General features: G+C 41.8%; 1 long non-coding RNA gene and 1 pseudogene across 1 annotated transcript in view; both read left to right on the top strand.

The window, feature by feature from the left end:
- Positions 1 to 18,363, top strand: part of LOC123276936 (uncharacterized) — a 163,201-nt gene extending 144,838 nt beyond the window's left edge. The window contains exon 11 of the long non-coding RNA XR_011494125.1: positions 18,349 to 18,363. This is a non-coding gene — a long non-coding RNA (uncharacterized lncRNA). The remainder of the gene's footprint in view (positions 1 to 18,348) is intronic.
- The window catches only part of LOC123284661 (heparan sulfate glucosamine 3-O-sulfotransferase 4-like), a 133,683-nt pseudogene that overhangs the window by 80,618 nt on the left and 32,465 nt on the right, over positions 1 to 20,600 (top strand).

Raw genomic sequence — 20,600 nt, 5'->3', positions numbered from 1 at the left:
AGATGTTCTCAGCACTCACTTCTTGTCCTTTTATGACATGCCCTCCCTACAAGCAAGGTTTTTAAAAAATTTGTTAATTCACTCCTTATTTTACTGAGTGTTCTTACAGACTTTTTGTTTCCATGAAAGGTAAGTGAGGACTTCATTTCCTTGGTCCTTTTCTGTCAGAGAATTTCTTTTTTGCTGCTTTCACAAAGGGTTTCCAACCTGCCTGAAGAGACAGTGCCTGGTTACAGCTGTTTTTCATCAGAACTGCATACTTTGTTTCATTGTCTCTGGCATCTAATGCTGCGGTGAAGGAGATTGCCAACAACCTGGAACCCCACCCCTCGGGTGGAACTAAAGTATCAAGATGTATCTAAATGTTGCTGTATTTTTTCACTTTTTTTCTGTGGTAATAAATGAGCCCTTCCATTTTGTCTCTTTTAGTATGTTTTCAGTTTCTCTTTCTCTCTCTCTCCCTCTCTTCCCCTCCCTCTCTCTTCCTCTCTCTTTCTCCCTCCCTCCTCCTCTCTCTCACCCTCCCTTCCCTCTCTCTTTCGTTGTCTTCTCTCTCTCTGTCCCCCTCCGTCTCCCTCTTTCACCCTCTTTCTGTCCTCCAGAGAGGCTGACTAGCCTCTGGGTGTGAATTCCAGCTCTCCTCCACAGGCTTCAGAAGCAAGTTACTAACTTGTCTGGCAAGTTACTGAGCAAGTAACTAGCTTATCTTGGCCTCAGTTTTCTCACCTGTAGATCGCATATAAAATATCTGCCTCATATGTTTGAAGTGAGGACCAAATGTGGTAATCCTGGGGCTGGCTCGGTGGCATAGTGATTAAGTTTGTGTGCTCTGCTTCAGAGGCCTGGGGCTCACCGGTTTGGATCCTGGGTGCAGACCTACACACCACTCATCAAGCCATGCTGTGGTGGCGGTGCCACATAGGGGAACTAGAAGGACTTACGAGTAGGATATACCGCTGGGGCTTTGGGGAGGAAGAAAAAGAGGAAGATTGGCAACAGATGTTAGTTCCGGGCCAATCTTCCTCACCAAAAAGCATACCTTAAAAAAAAATTGGAAAAAAAAGTGATAATCCTAGTTGTGGTCATTTAGTTTATATTTCATTGGTTGTATGTTCTTCAGGGTTTCCAGTTTGTATTGTCCATCACCATCATCAACATAGCTAGAGGAGCCATTATAAAAGTAGTTTCTAATTAGCTTTATCTCTTTTTCCTTTTTTTTTTTTACATTCAGAAAGAGCTTCTTCAATTTGTTTTGCTCAACAAGGTGTTGAAATTTCCTATATTGTCAGTTCAGCTCTTTACCACCTTTTGTGTTTTAATTCTGTAAATCATTCTTTCTTTCCTTGAATTAATTCCTTAACTTGGTCAGCTTCCCCTTTTTTCCCCTCAGTAAATTGCCATATTATTTCCTCTTACTTTACAGGGTCTGTGTTTCTGTGATTTCCTTGAGAGTGAAAAGCAGATGCTATCTAAAATTTCCCCCAGCGGTTTTTCTTGAAATACGATCCTCCGCTCTTGTCTGTTGGGTTCTGTTTAAATCCTCCTTCATGGTTACACATCTTTTTCACAAGCCTCTTGTGGTGGTGGAGGTGGTGTTTGTTCTTTTTAAATTTGTCGTTGAATGTGGACAGCCATATTCCAGCTTATTATTTGCCCCAAAATTGCACAGCATTTTTCTAGGATGTTGCTGTGTTTACCCATGTGCCGTTGGGATCCTTATCTGCGATCTAGTAAGACTGTTGTACGATGAAGTGAGATAATGTGTTTCAGGAGCTGAATCCATTGGCTAATGCTTGGTATTAGCTTTTAATAGTTGTTACTGTTATTGTTATTACAATATTTTCTCAAGTTGGAGAGGAGGATGACCAAGGTTGGTCTCAAAAGGTCAAGGAGACCACAGCCTTGGGTGGGATGTGAAGGGGCTTTGGAGACCAAGGCAGTCCTGTCAGCAACTTCTCCACGCTTTCTAAAACTCCATGCCCGTGTCTGTTTGGTTGCTTGGTGGCAAAGTGGTGTGACTGAATCAGGCTCCCTTCTTGATGCTACTGGCTACTCATCAGGGCTGCGCTCTCCCTCAGCTTCCTATCTTTGCGTCTCTAAGAGAGTCCTTATGGGATGCTGTTTGATTTCCCTCAGGTTACATCTTGCTGTCAATACTCTCCAGAAAGGAAGTTGTCTGGTAATTCATTTCAGTGTCCTTACATCTGCAGCGTACGTCACCTATGTTTGTCAAAGTATTGACAAGTAGATGGCACCCTTCTGTAGATTCAGTGCTAGGGTGAAGTGCCCGTTTCATTTGTTCTCTGCTTGGTTCCTCTGTGTGTGAGTGCATGTGTGCATGTGTGTGTGTGTGTGTGTGTGTGTCCCCACATCAGAGATAGAACATTAGTCCAATTCTCACACCTCCATTTTCCCACAAGTCTTCTACTCATATAGTGCCAGCTCAGTTGTCAGTGTTCAATCCACTGAATCTCCGTGTCAATGGCACACACATGTACTGTGAGAGTTATCACAATCAGCTTTAATTATTCCTTTAAATTATTGTTCCCGGGGCTGGCCCCGTGGCCGAGTGGTTAAGTTCGTGCGCTCCACTGCGGTGGTCCAGGGTTTTGCTGGGTCAGATCCTGGCCGTGGACATGGCACCGCTCATCAAGCCATGCTGAGGCGGCATCCCACGTGCCACAACTAGAGGGACCTGCAACTAAGATATACAGCTATGTACTGGGGGGGATTTGGGGAGATAAAGCAGAAAAAAAAAATTGCTCTCTTCAGTAGACCATGAGCTTTCATAGAGACTGCCCTTACTCATTTTTTTAAAGTTGAACTTTTTATTTTGAAATAATGTAAGTTCACAGACAATAGTAAGAAATAATACAGAGAGGGTCCACCTGTCCCTTATGCCGTTTGCCCGATGGTAGCGTGGTAATATCTCACAGAACTACAGTACAGATCCCAACTAGGATATTGACATTGATGAAATCCACTGACCTTTTTCAGTTTTCCCCACTTTTACTTGTACTCATTTGTGTGCATGAATGTGTCTGTAGGTTGTGCGTGTTGTGTGCACATGCGTATTTACTTCTGTGCAATTTTATCACATGCATAGGTGTGTGAGTCCTTTACCACAGGCAGGATACAGAAGCATTTCCATCACCACAAGGATTCCTCATGTGACCTTTTATAGCCACACACGTATTCCTCCCAACATTAACCCCCACAATCCCTAGACCCTGGGAACTACTAATCTGCTCTCCATTTTTATAATTCTGTCATTTCGAGAATGTTATATAAATGGAATCATGCTGTATGCTACCTTTTGAGGTTGGCTTTTTGCACTCAACGTAATTCCCTGGACATTCATCCAAGTTGTTACGTGTGTCAGTAGTTTATTCCTTTTTGTTGCTGAGCAGTATTCCATGGTATGACTGTAGCCCAACTTAACTGTTCATCTGTTGAAAGACTTCTGAGCTGTTTCTAGTTTTGCTTATTAGGAAAAAAGCTGCTACGAACATTAGTGTGCAGGTTTTTGTGTGAACATAAGTTTCCATTTCGCCAGGCTAAATGCCCAAGAGTGCAGTTGCTAGATCATATGACAGTTTCACGTTTAGTTTTATAAGAAACTGTCAAACTGTTTTCCAGAGTGGTGGTACCATTTTACATTCCCACCAGTGATGTGTGAGTGATTCAGGTTCTCTGCATCCTCGCCAGCGTTGGAGTTGTCGCTGTTTTTAATTTTAGCCTTTCAGCCAGGTATATGGTGATACCTCATTGTGGCTTTAATTGGCATTTCCCTAATGGCTAATGATGTCGATGATCTTTTCATGTGTTCATTTGCTATTTGTATATCTTCTTCAGTGAAATATCTGTTCATGTCTTGTTTATATTGTCCAGTTGGATTGTTTGATTTTTAACATTGGGTTTTGAGAGTTCCTTATTTACTCCAGATATTAGTCCTTTGTGGGCTATGTGATCTGCACATATTTTATTGCAGTTTGTAGCTTGTGTTTTTATCTTCTTACTAGGACCTTTTGCAGAGCAAAAGTTTTTAATTTTAATGAGGTAAACTTTATCAAAATTTCCTTGTATGAATCTTGCTATTGGTGTCAAGTCTAAGGAATTCTTTGTCTAGCCAGGATCTCAAAGATTTTCTCTTGTTTTTATTCTAAAAATGTTATAATTTTACATTTAAGCTCATAACTTGTTTTGTTATCTTTCCTATAAGGTTTGAGGTTTTGGTCTATGTTCATTTTTCTTCCTGTGCAAATTGTCCAATTGCATCATTTGTTGAAAAGGCTGCCTTTCCTGCATTGAATTGCTTTTGCACTTTTGTCTGAAATCACTTGGGCGTAATTGTGTGGATCTATTTTTGAGTTCTCCATTCTGTTCCATTGATCTGTGTGTCTTTTCCTCCATCAGAGCCACACTGTCTTGATTACTGTAGCTATACAGTAAGCCTTAAAGTGAGTGATTCCTCTCACTTTGTTTTTCTTTTTCAAGATTATTTTAAATATTCTAGGGCCTGTACCTTGCTGTATAAATTTTGGAATACATTTGTCTATTTCTACAAAAACCTTGTGTGGCTTTTGATAGGAATTCGTTAAATCTATAGATCAACTTCGGGAAATTTGACATCTTTACTATGTTGAGTCTTTCAATTCCTGAACATGATATGTCTCTGCATTTATTTAGATCTTCTTTGATTACTTTTATTTGCATTTCGTAATTTTCAGCATACAAATATTGTACTTGTCTTGTTAAATTTACAACTTTTATTTGCAGAGGTTGTAAATGATACTGTGTTTTTAATTTTCATTTATACATATTCATTGTTAGTATGAACGTGCTGTTGGTTTTTGTGTGTTGATCTTGTATCCTGTCACCTTGATGAGCACACTTATTCCTTCTAGAAGGTTTGGAGGAATAGATTCCTTGGGATTTTTGTCAACAACCATGTTATTTGCAAATGGGGTAGTTTCACTTCTTCCTTTCCAGGCTGTGTAGTTTTATTATGGTTTTCTTTGCCTTAATGCAGTGGCTAAAACTTCCAGTATTATGTTGAATAAGAATGTTGAGAGTGGACCTCCTTGCCTTGTTTCTGATATTAGTGAGAAAATGTATAGTCTTTCACCATCAAGTATGATGATCTTTATCAAGTTGATTTAGTTCCCCTCTATTCCTAACTTGCTGAGAGTTTTTATCATGAATGGTGTTGGATTTTGTCAAATGGTTTTGCTGCATCAGTTTTTTCTTCTTTAGCCTGTCGATACGGTGGATTACATTGATTGATTTTTGAGTTGGCCTTGCACACCTGAAATAAATCCCAGTTGGTCATGGTGTGTAATTCTTTTCATACATTGTTGAATTTGCTAATATTTTCTTAAGGATTTTGCATCACAGTTCATGACAGATATTGATCTGTATTTTCCTTCTTTATATTGTCTTTGTGCTTTTTTTTAAACAGGATCATACAGGCCTCATAAAATTATTTGAGAAGGGGTTCCTCCTCTTTTATTTTGGAGAAGAGATTGTATGTAGTTGGTGTTTATTCTTCTTTAAAACGTTTGGTAAAATTCTGTAGCAAAACCATCTGTGTCCAGAGATTTTCTCTTTTGGGAGTGTTACAATCAGGAATTCAACTTCTTTAATAGTTATAGGGCTGTTGAAACTTTCTGTTTCATCTTCCTTGAGTTTTGATAGTGTGTGATTTTTGAGAAATTGTCCATTTCTTCTAAGTTGTTGAATTTATGAGCATAAAGTTGTTCATGGTAATTTCTTGTTATATTTCTTCGTTTTTTCTTTTCTTTTTTTTTTTTGTTTTTTTGAGAAAGATCAGCCCTGAGCTAACATCTGCCTGCAGTCCTCCTCTTTTTGCTGAGGAAGACTGGCCCTGAGCTAACATCCATGCCCAGCTTCCTCTATTTTATATGTGGGATGCCTGCCACAGCATGGCTTGACAAGTGGTGCATAGGTCTGCACCTGGGATCCGAACCGGTTAACCCCGGCCACCGAAGTGGAACTTGTGAACCTAACGCTGTGCCACCAGACTGGCCCCTCTTGTTATCTTTTTAATAGCTCCAAGATCTGTAGTGATATCTCCTATTTCATTTCCGATATTGATGACTTGTGTCCTCTCTTTTTTATTTTTGTCGGTTTTTCTTTCGTTTTAGCTATTTTACTGATTTTTTTCAAAGAACCAGTTTTTTCTTTCATTGATTTCTCTATTGTTTTCCTATTTTCAATTTCATTGATTTCTGCCTTTATTATTGCTTACCTATGCTTTCTTTGGGTTTATTTTGTTCTTTTTCTAGTTTCTTGAGGTAGGAATTTAGCTTATTAGTTTGAGATCTTTCTTCTTTTCTAAAGTTATCATTTAATGCTATAAATTTCCCTGTTTGTACTGCTTTAGCTGCATTACACGTATCTTGATATGTTTTATTTTCATTTTCATTTAGTTCTGTATATTTTTCTTTTTTTTGAGACTTCCTCTTGGACCCATAAATTATTCAGAACTGTGTTATTCAATTTCCAAATGTTTAGAGGTTTTTCCTGTTGTCTGTTAATGCTTTTTAGTTTGGTGTCATTGTGATCAGAGAAAATAGTTTGTTTGATTTCAGTTCTTTTAAGTTTATTGAGATTTATTTTATGTCCCAGGGTATTAGCTATCTTGGTGAATATTCTATGGTGCTTGAAAAAATGTATATTCTGCTGTTTTTGGGTGGAATTTTATGTATATGTCATCTGAATCCTATTGGCTGATTGTATTTAGACCTTCTGTATCTTTTCTAAGTTCCTGTAGTGGTTCTATCATTTTCTGAGAATGAAGTGTAAATGTTCCCAATTCTATCTGCAGATTTGTCTATTTCTCCTTTTATCACTATCAGTTTTTGCTTAATGTTTTTCAGGCTCTGTTGTTTGATAAGAAACACATTTAGAATCATTCTCTTACTCATTTTTATATTTCTAATACAGGGCCCAGCATATAATATGTGCTTTCAATAAATATTCCCTGAATTACTTAGCAAGTTAAAATTAAATAAGTACGTAGGTGAAAGATAGAAAATATTTCATTTTCTCAAGCTGCAATTCCCCCCCCCCCGGTTGTATCAATTATGCATCATATAGTGTTCAATTAAATCTTATTATTTCCTCATTTATGTTTATTAGTGTTGATTCAAAAATTAAGTTTGAGAAGGAGCAAACTTAGCAGAAAAAGCACAGACTTTCAAGTGAGATGGATTTGATTTGTAGATATGAGCTGTGTGGCCAAACAGAAAATTTATCCTTTTTACTTTTCAGCTTTTTTGTCGGAAAGTGAAAATCATGACAGTCTATCCATTAGGAAACTGTTGGTGACAGAACTTCTGGCTTAAATAACAATAAAAAATTGGTTTATTTAACAGAAAATTTTGGCAGTAACTCATCCTAGGTGTGGCTTTATCCAGTCCCGAGCTTCATTTTGTCATCAGGGAATCTAGCTGTATTTCTTGATGATTCTCTAAATTTGGTCTTCCCTCAGTGCCAGTTTTATCCTCCTAGTGGCTTCCCTCATAGTGGCCAAAATGACTTTCACTGTTCCAGACCTCACAGCTTCTCACCTTCCCACCACAGCTTGCTTGGAAAGGGTGAACATCTCTTTGGGCCGTGCCTGCAGGGGCTTGTTCCCCAGAAGTGCCACAGATGTTTTCTTGCTTCTCATTGGCTTTCGCTGGATCACATGTGCATCCCTGAACCAATCACCATAACTAGTAAGACAGAGCTAAGAGTGATGTCAGTCCCAGTCATACCACTTGCCTGAGAATAAGGGTCTTTGTGGGAAATGGAATGCAGGGGAGTCAGACAACACATATCTGTTGTAGTTGCCAATATTTCAAGATTGTTATGAGGATTAGAAATAATATGCAGAGGGTACCCTTTGTAGAGCCTGGAATGGTTGGTTACATGTCCAGTAACTCTTGATATCGTAATGATGATGATGATTTGTAGAGTTTAAGTAGATGTCTCCAGAAGGTTCTTAGAATATTGTAGGGATGCCTGCAAGATAATTTGAGTTTTGAAAGTGGTTTTCTTGTGTATGTGAGGAAGATTGACCCTGAACTAACATTTGTTGCCAATCTTCCTCTTTTTTGTTTGAGGAAGACTGTCATTGAACCAACATCTGCGCCAATCTTCCTCCACTTTATGTGGGATGCTGCCACAGTGTGGCTTGACAAGCGGTGCTGGGTCCGTGCCAGGATCCGAACCTGTGAACCCCAGGCTGCTGAAGTGTGGTGCACAAACCTAACCACTATGCTACCCCGCTGGCCTCTGAAAGTGTTTTTATCAAAAATGACACTTAACTTCTGATGTCCAGGGAGATCTAATGACAATGGACTCTTAGCTGATCTTTCTATCTGTGGTCTAGCGTCCTTCAGACCATTCTCCATGTCGCCTCCAGGCTGAAATTCCTAACCTATAAATCTGATCAAATCACTACCCCAGTCGCAAGCTTCGGATGTCTCTCATTGTCTACAGCAGTGCCTTTCAGACTTTATTTGCATATGAGTCACACAGAGTATTGTTAAAACTCAGATTTTGATTTGGTCATTTCTAACAAGTTCCCGAGTATTGCTGCTCTGGGGGTGCCCTTGGAGAAGATAGGCCTATAGAATAAAGAGCAAACACTCTTATGTGGCCAAGACCTCAATAATCTGACCTCACCTACATCCGTAGTCTCTTCTCCCATCATGCCCCAGCCTGCCCCACGCATTGCAGCCTTGCCTAAATGCTACAGGCATTTGCATCCCATTGACCTTTCACAAGGCCGTCTTTCTGTTTGAAAACTGTGTCCCCTCTGCCATCTTCCTTTCCAAGTCTTACTATTGCCGAATAATCTTCTAGTCTTTTGTTGGAAAGTTTATTTGACATGCCTTCCCGTGATCAGTTAAGAGCTCTTCCTATACAGTCTCATAGCACTGGATTCTTTTTGTCTCTGCCTTCCTATACAAATACTATTTTCTTGGTGATAGAAAGGGCTGCTTTTTTTAATGTTGGTAAAAACAACAGAAACAGTTTATTATGTGCTGAATCCTGGGTTAAAGACTTCCCATGTATTATCACATTCAGTCTCATGTAGTCCTCACGTCTACCCTGGGAGGTAATTATTTCTTAACGTGTTAATCAGGACTCCCACTTGCAAAGGACAGAGTCTGGACACTGAATTCAGTTGACCCTTTAAAACAGAAGACTTTGTTGGTTCATATCACTGAACACTCCTGGGAGTAGGTATAGTCACACATATGGTTCAACCACAGACTGGATGAACAATATTCATGGTATATCTATCTGGCAAAGGACTTATGTCCAGAATGTATAAAGAATGCGTACAAATATATGCCTACAAAGTATAGATACACAAGAGCATTAAAACGGGCAAAAGGCTTGAACAGACAGTGTGTGAAAGAAGATGTACAAATAGCCAATAAATGGGGAAAAAAATGTTCAATATCATTAGTCATCCAGGAATACAAATGAAAACCACAATGAGATACTCTTCCGCAACCACTAGAATGGCAAAAACAAGCAAAACAAAACAAAAAACAAAATTGACAAATCAAGTATTAGGATATGGAGCAGCTGCTGGTACGTTACATTGCTTGCTGTGGGGAATATCAAATGGTACAACCGTTTTGGAGAACTGCTTGTTAATTTCTTATAAAGTTAAACATCCATTTACCTACTGACCCAGAAATTCCACTCCTAGTTATTTACCCAAGAGACATGTAGCTGTGTGTCCACAAAAAGACTTAAATAGCAATGCTCACAGCAGCTATATCACAATAGCCAAAACCTGGAAACAACTGAAATGTCCATCATTGGGTGAATGGATAGATAAATTGTGGTATATATTGACAGAGAGGGATATTATTCAACAACAGTAGGACAAGCAACTGATATATACAACAATATGGCTGTAGTTCAAAAACATTTTGTTGAGCAAATGAAGCCAGACACAAAAGGATATTTTTGTATGATAATATTTATTCATGATGATAAAAGTAAAAAAATGGTTGTTTCTAAGGGGCAGGGAATTGATCCGAAAGGGGCGTAAAGGGACTATCTGGGGTGATAGAGGTGTTGTGTATCTTGTGTTCAGTGGGGGTTGCTTGGAAGTTTGCACTTGTCAAAACTCATTAAACCAAACACTTAAGAACTGTGTATTTTATTGTAAGAAAATTATACCTCCATAAAAATAATTATATAGTACAGGGGAAACTTGAAATAGAAGATGCTCACTGCTGTTACTGTGTCCATTTTATAGTAGAGATAAGTTTGAACTCAGAGACATCAAATGGCTTGCACAAGTTCACATAGCTGGTATGTGGTCTGCAAAGACTCCCAATAGCTGTACACTAACCACTCTATCATTCCATCTTCCTGGCATCTGCTACAAGATCTGGTGTGTAGTAGGAGTTCAGTGAATGGTTATAGAGTGAATGAAAGCGTTTGTGATGAGTGCTGGTAGAGTTGTGCCTTACCCAGGTAGTGGAGCCACAAATTCAGGAAGGAACGAGAAATGTAGAGGTGTGTCCTCATGCTAGGGTTGGTGCAAGGGCTGGCACTGATACCCCCATCCCAGGAATAGTTTATGTTTCTGGGAATGAACTGTACCTACAGCAGCTAGATTTGCAGGACTTGTGGGAATGAGCATGTTGGTAGATGGACCACGATGACCACACAGTGCCATGTCTGGGTCTATATGTAGCTTTTGCAGAAAGCGAGTCTGAACCGCGTCGCCTATTTCCCTGCTATGGAATGGGAAATGAGAAACAAGAACATCTTTCTCCCCGACGAAGGAGTTCCCAGTGATTTTTCTGCACAAGGGGTTGTGTCACTTCTCTGCTTAAACTCACTGGTGTTCCCCATTGTCGAAGTGTGAATCCCACCCAACTAAGGATGTCTAGAGTCTGTGAAGCCCTCTCTATACAATTTTGGGGACCCTTTTCAAGAAAAATGGAAATAAAAATATATTTCAAGTAAATAAACATGACCACGTGAACATGCTGTAGGGCTCCTCCCAAGGTCTTGGATTGGCCCCAAGCAAGTGAGGGGCTAACTAAAGCTTCACCTTCGTTAGCTTCGGGGTAAAATTGCCTCTGTGCCCAAAGATTTTCACGTAATCTGATTCCTTCCTATCTCACTCAACTTGTCCCCTTACTGCTCATTTTTCCAACCCTCCACGCAGTTCCTGCCTCATGGAACTTCCCGGAATTGACTAGGCTAGTGGTTTCAACATCCATTCGGCCCAGTGTTCCCTGTCTATTACAGATATTTTGGAGGACCTCCTGAGGTGAAATTCATAGACAATATAACCGTTCCACATGCCTCATTAAAAAATCAATATTATCTAATTGTAATCTAAAGGAGAAATAAAAATGAAATAATTTATTATAAAATAATATACATACCAATATGTAAATGCTTGGTTATGATGACACCAAAAGGCTAACCATGTACCCCTGATTTACGAACTCCCACTTTCCTCCCCTACCCTCACCCCATAGGGCTTGGTGCCTTCAGCATTGGGAAGCATTGTACAGGATCATTTCTGACTCTGGTTTTAGCAGACCCTATACCTTCTCTCCGGGCTGCCTTCCCCCACTGGTCCTATCTTCTAAAATCCTCCAGAACCAAGGCTCAGACAGTGGCCCTCATCTCAGCCCTCCCAGAAGCTTCCATTGACAGCTCACTTCTCCAGAGGTGATCGATACCTTTGTCATCTGTACCTCCAGCATCCGTCCAGACTTGTGGTTTGCCCTAGCTGAACCACATCATTCCTACAAATTTATCTAAACCATTTCAGTTAATGACCAAGACATTCAACTCCATATTGAGTGTTTCACATCCTTTTGTCTCAGTACAAATTAAAATAAGTTTTGAAGGAAGAAAATTGACCAAAACTTGACTCTTTAGAGATTCAAAGTAAAAAAATAAGAAAGTAAACAGAGGAAGAAGTCCCTAAGGACATGGAGCATTTCTGAAATGTACTCGAGATTTGTTCAGTGTTTATTCGACATGTAAAATTAACATGAAGTTGTCTTGAGACAAATTATTTTTTTTTAATATTTTTAGATGTCTGGCAATAAAGAACACCTGGATGAGTGGACAGACGCTCCAAAGGGAATTTAATTTTGAGGGGCGAACTGGGTCCAGGTGGAGTGATTGTTTGAGAGAAGTGGACAGGGAGGTGCCTCTTGGGATCTGGCATCCGGACAGAAGGCTCCTGGGTCTGCGATCAGCATGGGATGACTTTCTAAGGGCTTGATATGGTGATGGAGGCTTCTTCATTGTTGGCCTCAGATGGGTGGCCATCTGGCTTCCTAGATGCTCCTAGGTTGATGGGGGACTGACCAGAGTAGGGGAGCTGAATCAGAGAATGATGACCCCCAGGGGAGGAGCCGTTAGAGCAGAAGGGAAGTCAAGGGCGTTAGGAAGGAGACAGATTTGAGATTGAATCTAAGCTCTGTCTCTGCTAAATAGGGAGATTTGGGATAAAAAATTTTACCTCCTAGTTCCCCAGTTTTCTCATCTGCAAAATGGGGCTAAAATAGCACATACTGAAAAATTCATTTTAAGTGAAAATTATACTTGATTGTACATGTTAAAAATTTAAGTCAATACCTGGAACACTGTCAGTAATCAATACATGATAGCAATGATTGCAGTCATTACAATTGGAATTATAAAAACAGCAATATAATAAGAATAGAAATTACAATAACAAAAAGGTAACAAGATCAGATCCCCATTGAGGACTTAGGGTATAACCCAAGAAAAGGCAGAAGCCCATTTAGATGGTGGCCAGGTGGTAAGGATGGGGCAAAAGCAGCCCTTTGGCTTCCCTGGGTGTCCAGGATCAGATTTCAAAGACGCCAGTTATCTAATGCAGGAATAGTTCTTAATATTATTGTTCATGGTAACTTTTATTGTTTATCGTAGTTTGTAGTAAAGAAGTCAATCCTGCCCAAGACATCTGGTCTTTGTCTTTGGCTTACTGGGAGGTGATCCAGTGTTCTGCTTGATAGGACATGGTTTTTGTTTTGCTTGGGACCTGGGGTCACACTGGGTGGTGAAACAATACGATTTAGGGTGGGGGATGGCCACATGTTGGGGTAAGGGTGAGCCATGCCAGAAAGGCCAACAGTGTGATTTGGGGTGGGGGCTTTGGGACACGGGTGGAAGGGTGGAGACTGAGACTGACATCAGCCACAAGGGCAATCCCTCATGTTGATATAGTGAAGTCCCCTGAGAACTCTGATCATGGAGGCTCAAGGAGCGTCCTTGGGTGGCACTGTTCTGTGCATATTGTCACACATGGATGCCAGGAAGGTATCGTGTCCTTAACTCCATGGAGAGAAGACAACGGGACCTCCCCTTTTAGCACTTTTCCTGGACTCTACTCCATACATCTCTTCCTTTGGCTCATCTTTTCTGTATCCTTTCTCTGTGTAAGCTATAATTATGAGCATAACAATTTTCAGTGAGTTTTGTGAGGTTTTTTAGTGAATTATCAAACTTTAGGGTATTTTTGGGAACCCATCAAACTTGCAGTTGGTGTCAGAAGTGAGACAGTCTTGGGGACTGTGCCCTCTAACTTCAAGTTGTCCTAAACCCTCACAGATAGGAAGCTCACAGAAGGTATAAAGAACATTTAAATTCATCCGTAATCACACCGTTCAAAGAGAATCACAGTTTTATTTTGGTGAACCTCTTTAAACATGTGAATATTTGCAAATCTTGTACGTACCGACGTGTAATATAATTTAAAAATGTGTATACCCTAAGCATTTTCCCACGTTATTAAATATTCCTCAAAACAGAACATTTAAGGACAACGTAATATCCCATGGATCTCCTGTAATTTAATCATTACCCAGTTGTGTTTTTAAGTTATTTACAGTTTTCATTATTATAGTTAATTCTTGGATGAACATCCTTGAGTTAAACCTCCACATATGTGCATGATTATTTCTTTAGGATACATTCCTAAAAATGCAATCGTTGAGCTTCCTATATTCTGCCAAACTCTCCTAGAAGGTGGGGCTGGCCCAGGGGGTGGGACTTTGGTGTCTACATCCAGACTGGAGCAGCACACACTCCCTGGAACAGTAGAACCTTGGAGGGCAAACAGAACTCAGACCTGAGCAAACTCAGTGACCCACAGGACTTGTTCATATCAAGTACAAGTCACATCGACTATGCACTTGACTTTGTCAAAAATTTTAGAAAGCCTTCAGATTCATAGGGTGGGCTCTCACAGCTCTTTGTAGGGGCAGTCTTGATAGAAAGTTCTCCCTTCTGAGCGGAGTCAGCCAGGTAGCCTTTTGCTTTGCATAACATTTTGCTTTGGTATCTTCAGATGGTTTTGCTTTCAGAATCGCAAAGACTGAGCTCCCTTGGGGAAACTGAGGCAGTTACCTTCCATCCCTGTCTCTCGTTGATCTAAATGTAAACAGAGTCATCATATACTCAGTGAAGCTAGTGACCATTAGCTTGTGTTCCATTTGCCACAGAGCTCAGAGGGCAGCCCAGGACTAATGCACAGTTCCTGAAATGAATACACCTTGAGAAGTATCCTCCATCCTTCCTTTGTCAAGTAAGCTGTTGGAACTCCTGTGAAAGATTTCTGGATGTGGAGTTTGGAAAGTGAAAGGAATGAGCCTGGGCAACACTGGCGCGTAGTGCCCCTGTCTAACTCTATGTCGCAGAAGTTTATGTTCCTGAAATGTCATTTCAGTTCTAGGTGAGAAGGTGAATGGAGAGGGGAAAGCAGAGGGCTATGCCAGCTTCATGTCAGGCAGTTTTCAGCTGCCTTTTCTCTAGAGCATTAGTTTATTGATGGTAGGTTGTCTTTCCAGCAAATCTCTTTTGATTGCAAGTGTGTAATGAAGGCGTATTTTAGTATCCTTCTAGCTCTAGGGAGAACTCAAGCTGGTTCCTCTCATTCCCACTGAAGTGTCAATGCCAAGGCTGATTCATCTAGATTTTTAGAGCCATCATTCCATCTTGAGGGCTTATGACTACTCTGAGCCATCATAAAGGGGATGTGTCTATGTGGGGTAATTCAGATGGTGCTAAGCAAAGTCTTAGGGCACAGACAGGTTTCTCTTTGTCAAGGATGCTGGCTGCTGTCCTTCCCAGATGCCCAGGAGAAGAGCAATTAACATGATGGTGCACAGTGCTCACCTGAATGGTGGAAAGCAGGCCTCAGCTTCAGCCTCCATCCACAAAGCTCCTCCAGGTCCAGGGACCCCAGCCTCTTTCCTTCATCGGCAACGCCAGGCTGTCATTCCCACTCTACTGGGGTGACCCTCGGCAGGGTGCTGGAGAACTCTCGAATCCTGTTCACTTTCCTGGTCCTCCCTTGGGAAGTGAGAAGAGGCTCCTGTATACCCTCCTGTCTGTGATTTTATCCTTAACTCTTGTATTCCGTGGGACCTGGTCTCACTGGGTGCCCTGACAGGAGTCTAACCCTCATGTTTCTCTTTTGCTGCTTTTCCTGAGCCTGTGAGATTTTTTTGTGGCGGGAGAAAACCTCATGCTCACAGATCAATGAGCGTATTCTTCTATGCCTATTGTTCAGTGCAGGATTTTGGTCTTTTGAAACTCCAAGGATATGGGCTCTTGAAACTCAAAAACCTTTTTTGCTCAAGACTGTAGTCCTTGCCTTGAGTTTCAAAGGCCTGTTTTGAACCTCAAAGACCAAGCACTGATTCTCTCTCTCTTTGGATACCTGCTAGAAAAAACCCTACACCGGAGTCAGTGGGTGTAGAGTGCTCTAGCTATTGAAGCGTTAGCAGGAAATACCTGGAACCAGAAAAAGAAATTACGTCAGCTTCTCTTTCACAATAACCCATCCCAAGTTCCTTCACACAAGAAGAGACTCAGAATTCAAATTCAGGTCAGTCCTCGTTCAGCCTATATGAACCTAAGTGTCTTCTGGAGTTTGTCCAAGGAGAGCAGTAAAATTAGAGTGATGAGTAACCATTGTTGATTATTTACCCCAAGAAGTAAGCTGAGCATTTTAGATAGAACATCGTATTTTCACAGCAATCCTGTGAAATAGGTGTTATTGTTCTCGTTACCATTTTCCAGATGGGAAAACTGAGACTCCTAGGGATTAGGGACATGGTTAATTAGTGATGGAATTAGGAGAGAAACCCAATCCAGAGCCACATCTCTAAGCTGTATGAAAAGAGGTGGAGGTGATGCGAACTTGGTGAGTCGAGGAGTCGAAAGAAAGATTTCTTGGACTCTCAAGAGCTAGCAGTAGTGCTCGTTTATTCACAGAATAGCATGTAGTAGTGGGGGACGAGACCCGTGGGCAGTGAGGAGCTGCTGGCATGGGGACAGGACCCATGGGCAGTGAAGAGCTGCAGGCGTGGGGACAGGACCCATGGGCAGCGAAGAGCTGCAGGCGTGGGGACAGGACCCATGGGCAGTGAAAAGCTGCAGGCGTGGGGACAGGACCCATGGGCAGTGAAGAGCTGCAACGTGTTGAGGGTTAGAGCTAAATTTGTAAGGCATAGGTATTTGAGTTATTTCTTTACAAGACAAAGGACAGATCATGAAAAACATTGTTAAAATGATGTCAGTGCAGGTGGGGTCTGGTTATTGGGTGGTCCTATATCTTTGGGTAAGAATCAGATTGGATTAAGTCAGGACGTCCTATGCTTCCTGGAGGATGATATAGATCAGTATGTAGGGCAGGATGCCTTGGGCTTCTCTCCCTGGGGCAGCCTTGATCCACATCGGAGGGAATGTAAGAAGGGTCAATATGAAGAGGGTAAATGAAGAAGAGATAAATCGAAGGAGTCTCATCACTGGCCTATTGTACATTCATCTTCCTTTACCAGGAACACCCTTCCCTCAGATCCTGTGAGGTTGAATCCTTTCGTTATTCAAGTTTCGGATCACAATATTATAGACATCATCATCGACCACCCCAGCCAACCACCCACCGTGTGCACACTCAGGACCTCAGCCACGTTTTGATGAATCCTGTTTTATTTTTTAAATAGCATCACTTCCTCTGGAATGGTCTTGTCATTTATTGATGTTCCTCTGCATTTACTATCTGTCTTCCCTTTCTAGAATCTCTGGAGCATAGGCTTTGAGGTGAGGCACTTGGTGGTTTCGGCCTCTTGTTTATCCTCAGTGTTTAGCACAGTGCCTGGCTCCTACAAGCTTGCTCCATAAATCTGTTTGAGTGAGTTTGGTTGAGTGAGAAGGAGCAATCAGAAAGGTTAGAAAGAGAAAAGCCCCATCTTGCATATCTCTAAGCCACATTTCAGAATAGAAATGGCAAGCTTAACCGCTCATTGCTTTTCACCCTTGACGTCAAAAGCTGCTTAGGAAGGTCTGGCTGGTTTGCTTTGGGGCTGCCTCTTTAAGCGAGGATCAGACAGCACCTTTAATGTTGAGCTTCATTTGTTTATCAAAGACAGACGAGCCTTTGTCCTCGGTCACAGCTGGCATGGGGCAAGATGGGAGCATCCTCTGCCTTGTACTTCAGAGGAGCCAAGTGTAGCTAAAACGGTGGTTTTTCAACTCCAAAATAATCCGGGAATGTGCAAGTTCAGCTTAGACACCCTAAGAGGAGGAGAGCAGGGAAAGTTCAGATTATAACCCGCTTCTAAAGCCCTTTATGCAGATGGGAAGACCAGCTGGAGTGAGTTTCTGAAGTTCTGCTTCTTCAGAGAATTTAGGGGTTCACCAGCTTTTGGGCTGTGCCCACCAAACGTGTCATGGGTACCAGGAAAGAAGGCATCTGAAAGGTAGCCACTGCAGCCCCTTCTAGCTTTTTCCCCTGAACTTGACTCATTTGAGTATCACTTTTACAAAATTTTGTCATATCCGAGGACCACCTGTGGTTAATATATGTAATTATATATAATATTATAATGTATATACACGTATCACACCTGTCACACAGGGATGTGTGTATGTGTTACTATGCTTACTGTCCTTTGTTTATTTTGACTCTGCATTTAAATGAAAACTTTACATCATTAATATAAATGGAAAAGAAGGAAAAGTATCAGTGACCTTAGGTGGAAGGGAATTAGAAACAACGCAATGAGAAGAAGACAATATTATTAATTCTCTGCCTTTTAAAAATGAGAGATTAGCAAATGTTAGGTGTTAAAGACATCTGAATAACCAAAATTAGACTTTCTCTTTTTTATCAGAAAGAATGAAGGAAAGTTGAAAAGAGTATCTTTCCTCCTGTGTCTGTTGATCTCATCCACTGCTGTTGACCTGAAGACATCTGGCAGAACGCCTAAAACGGTGGCCGTGTTTTGTCGGCAGCTTCGAGAACCACTTCACTCTCCAAATCTGGAATCCCATCTGTAACTTCTGGCCAAGTGATCGCCAGGCCTGTCTCCATCATTTGCTCTGAAGGAAGCTCAGTCTTCTGACACAATCCACGCCAAGTTCTCTCTCTTTCGAGTGAGAAAGTCCTGGAACCAGGAGTTTGAGTGGGGTGAGAAGGAAGCGAGTCCTTCGCAGCCTCTGAGAAGACAAGATATTTCAGGCATATGGAACAGCATTTAAAAAGGCAGAAGGAGACAGCACGGCCTATTTTAGGGGAACTGTAAGTAGTTAATTCAGTGTGGCTGGATCCACATAAAATGCCAAAGGGAAGGCAGAGAGGGGTGAAAGAAGAGGTGGGAAAGAGGGAGGCAGGGTGTGGGTGCAGACCCTGGGGAGCCAGCAGGCCATGCTCCTGACTGTGGACTGCAGTTTTGACGCCAGCCGGGTGCTTGCTGCCGTCCTTTGCACTGGTATTTATAGGTAAATTGTATTTGGGTGGCAACAGCATTCCCTTCTGGAAGAAATCTATTTTTGCTGCATGAATATATTGATAAGATTTGGGGGTGGGTGGGAGGGATGTGAGAGCTTCTAGGATTTTGTTTACCTTTCTGGGATATGCAGGCTGAGGGCAGAGATGTATTTCTAAGGATCATGAAAGGGGATTTGTAAAAGGCTGGGCAGCCTAAGAGATAAAGGCTGTTAGGGGAGGAATTTCCAGGAGGGGAATAACGGAGTGTCTGATGGGAAACTTGAAGAAATTTCTGCTCTCAAGGCAGAAGCAGACACGGAGACACTGATTGAGCATATGTAGTTTATTTAGGAGGTACAGGGACACACCAGGGAGTGAGGGGGCCATACAGGGAAGGAAGGCAGCTGATTAGCGGGCCAGTAGTAAGCCAGCTATCCCAGTGGCTGCCTCAGACTTAATCCTGTGGGGGAAACTCTGGGAAATGGGGTAAAAAACTGCCTCAGAATCATCGTGCCAAAGGGCAGGTCAGTGGTGAGAGGCCGTCCCCAGGGAGATGTTAATTCCCAGGTGCTGCTGACGTGTCCTGGGTACAGGCAGAGCCGGATTCTGAAATGGGGGCAGCGTTTCCAGGAAGACGAGGCTCTGAGTGTTGAAGTCAGAACAGAGCACGTGGAAGCGGTCGGGGCGGCTGTGTGGAGCGTCACCGGCACCTGCTTGTCTGGTTTGGCAGGTTGTACCTGCTTTCCCAGGACTCACGTGAAATCTCCCATGATCTGCCCATATGTTGTTCATGCATTGGAAAGATGAATCTGATGGGAAGATGTGACTCATTGCTGAGTGTTGCCTTAAGTGAGGCTCCACAGAGACCTGCCACTTTCCAAGCAGGCCGGCCTCATCTGCTGATACAGCTACATTGGAGTCATCAGATCCTTCTTAGTTGCAGTGACAAGAATGCAACTCTGACTTAAAAACCAAGTAAAATGAAACTTATTGGATCTTAGAACTGAACAGTCCAGGGGATGGTCTTCAGGTACAGCTTGATTCTAAGAGCTCAAATGATCTAATCAGACTTTGGATTCTCTCTCTTTCCATCTATGTCTATCTTTCTCTGGACTGATTCCATTTTCTCCTTATTATGATAAGATCTTTTTCAGGAGCTTTAGGCTTGCGTCCTGTTTTTCCATCCACCCTAGTAGAAAGATGACTTCTTCTTCTCTTTTTTTTTTTTGGTGAGGAAGATTCACCCTGAGCTAACATCTCTGTGAATCTTCCTCCATTTTGGATGTGGGACGCCTCCACAACATGGCTTGATGAGTGATGTATAGGTCCAAGCCTGGGATCCGAAACTTTGAACCCCAGGCCACCAAAACAGAGCATGCAAACTTAACCACTACGCCACCAGGCTGGCCCCTAGAAAGATGACTTCTTTTAACAAACAATTACAATGAATTTCAAGACTGAGGCTCATTGGCTATGATTGGCCTTCCTTGGGTCACATAGACACCCCTGAAACTCTTGCTGGGGCCAGAGTGGCTGGCCAGCACTGATTGGGCAGGGTGAGTTCACATACCTACCTACCCTTAGAGCCAGAGGGGTGCTTAATTCAACCCAAATCTCACAGACTGAGAAGTAGAAGAGGAGCTGTTTCCTGGGATAACATGAGTACCATTGATAGAAAATGAAGAGTGCGTGGATGCTAGGCAAGCAAGAGCAAGAGATATCCACTACAACCAAGAAAAACCAACAAGATGCTCACAGACCTGGGAGCTCAGGCCTA

The sequence above is a fragment of the Equus asinus genome, chromosome 14, assembly GCF_041296235.1.
Source record: "Equus asinus isolate D_3611 breed Donkey chromosome 14, EquAss-T2T_v2, whole genome shotgun sequence".
Lineage (NCBI taxonomy): Eukaryota > Metazoa > Chordata > Mammalia > Perissodactyla > Equidae > Equus > Equus asinus.
Note: the sequence above shows the minus strand (reverse complement) of the source record. Positions and strands in the feature narration are given on the sequence as shown.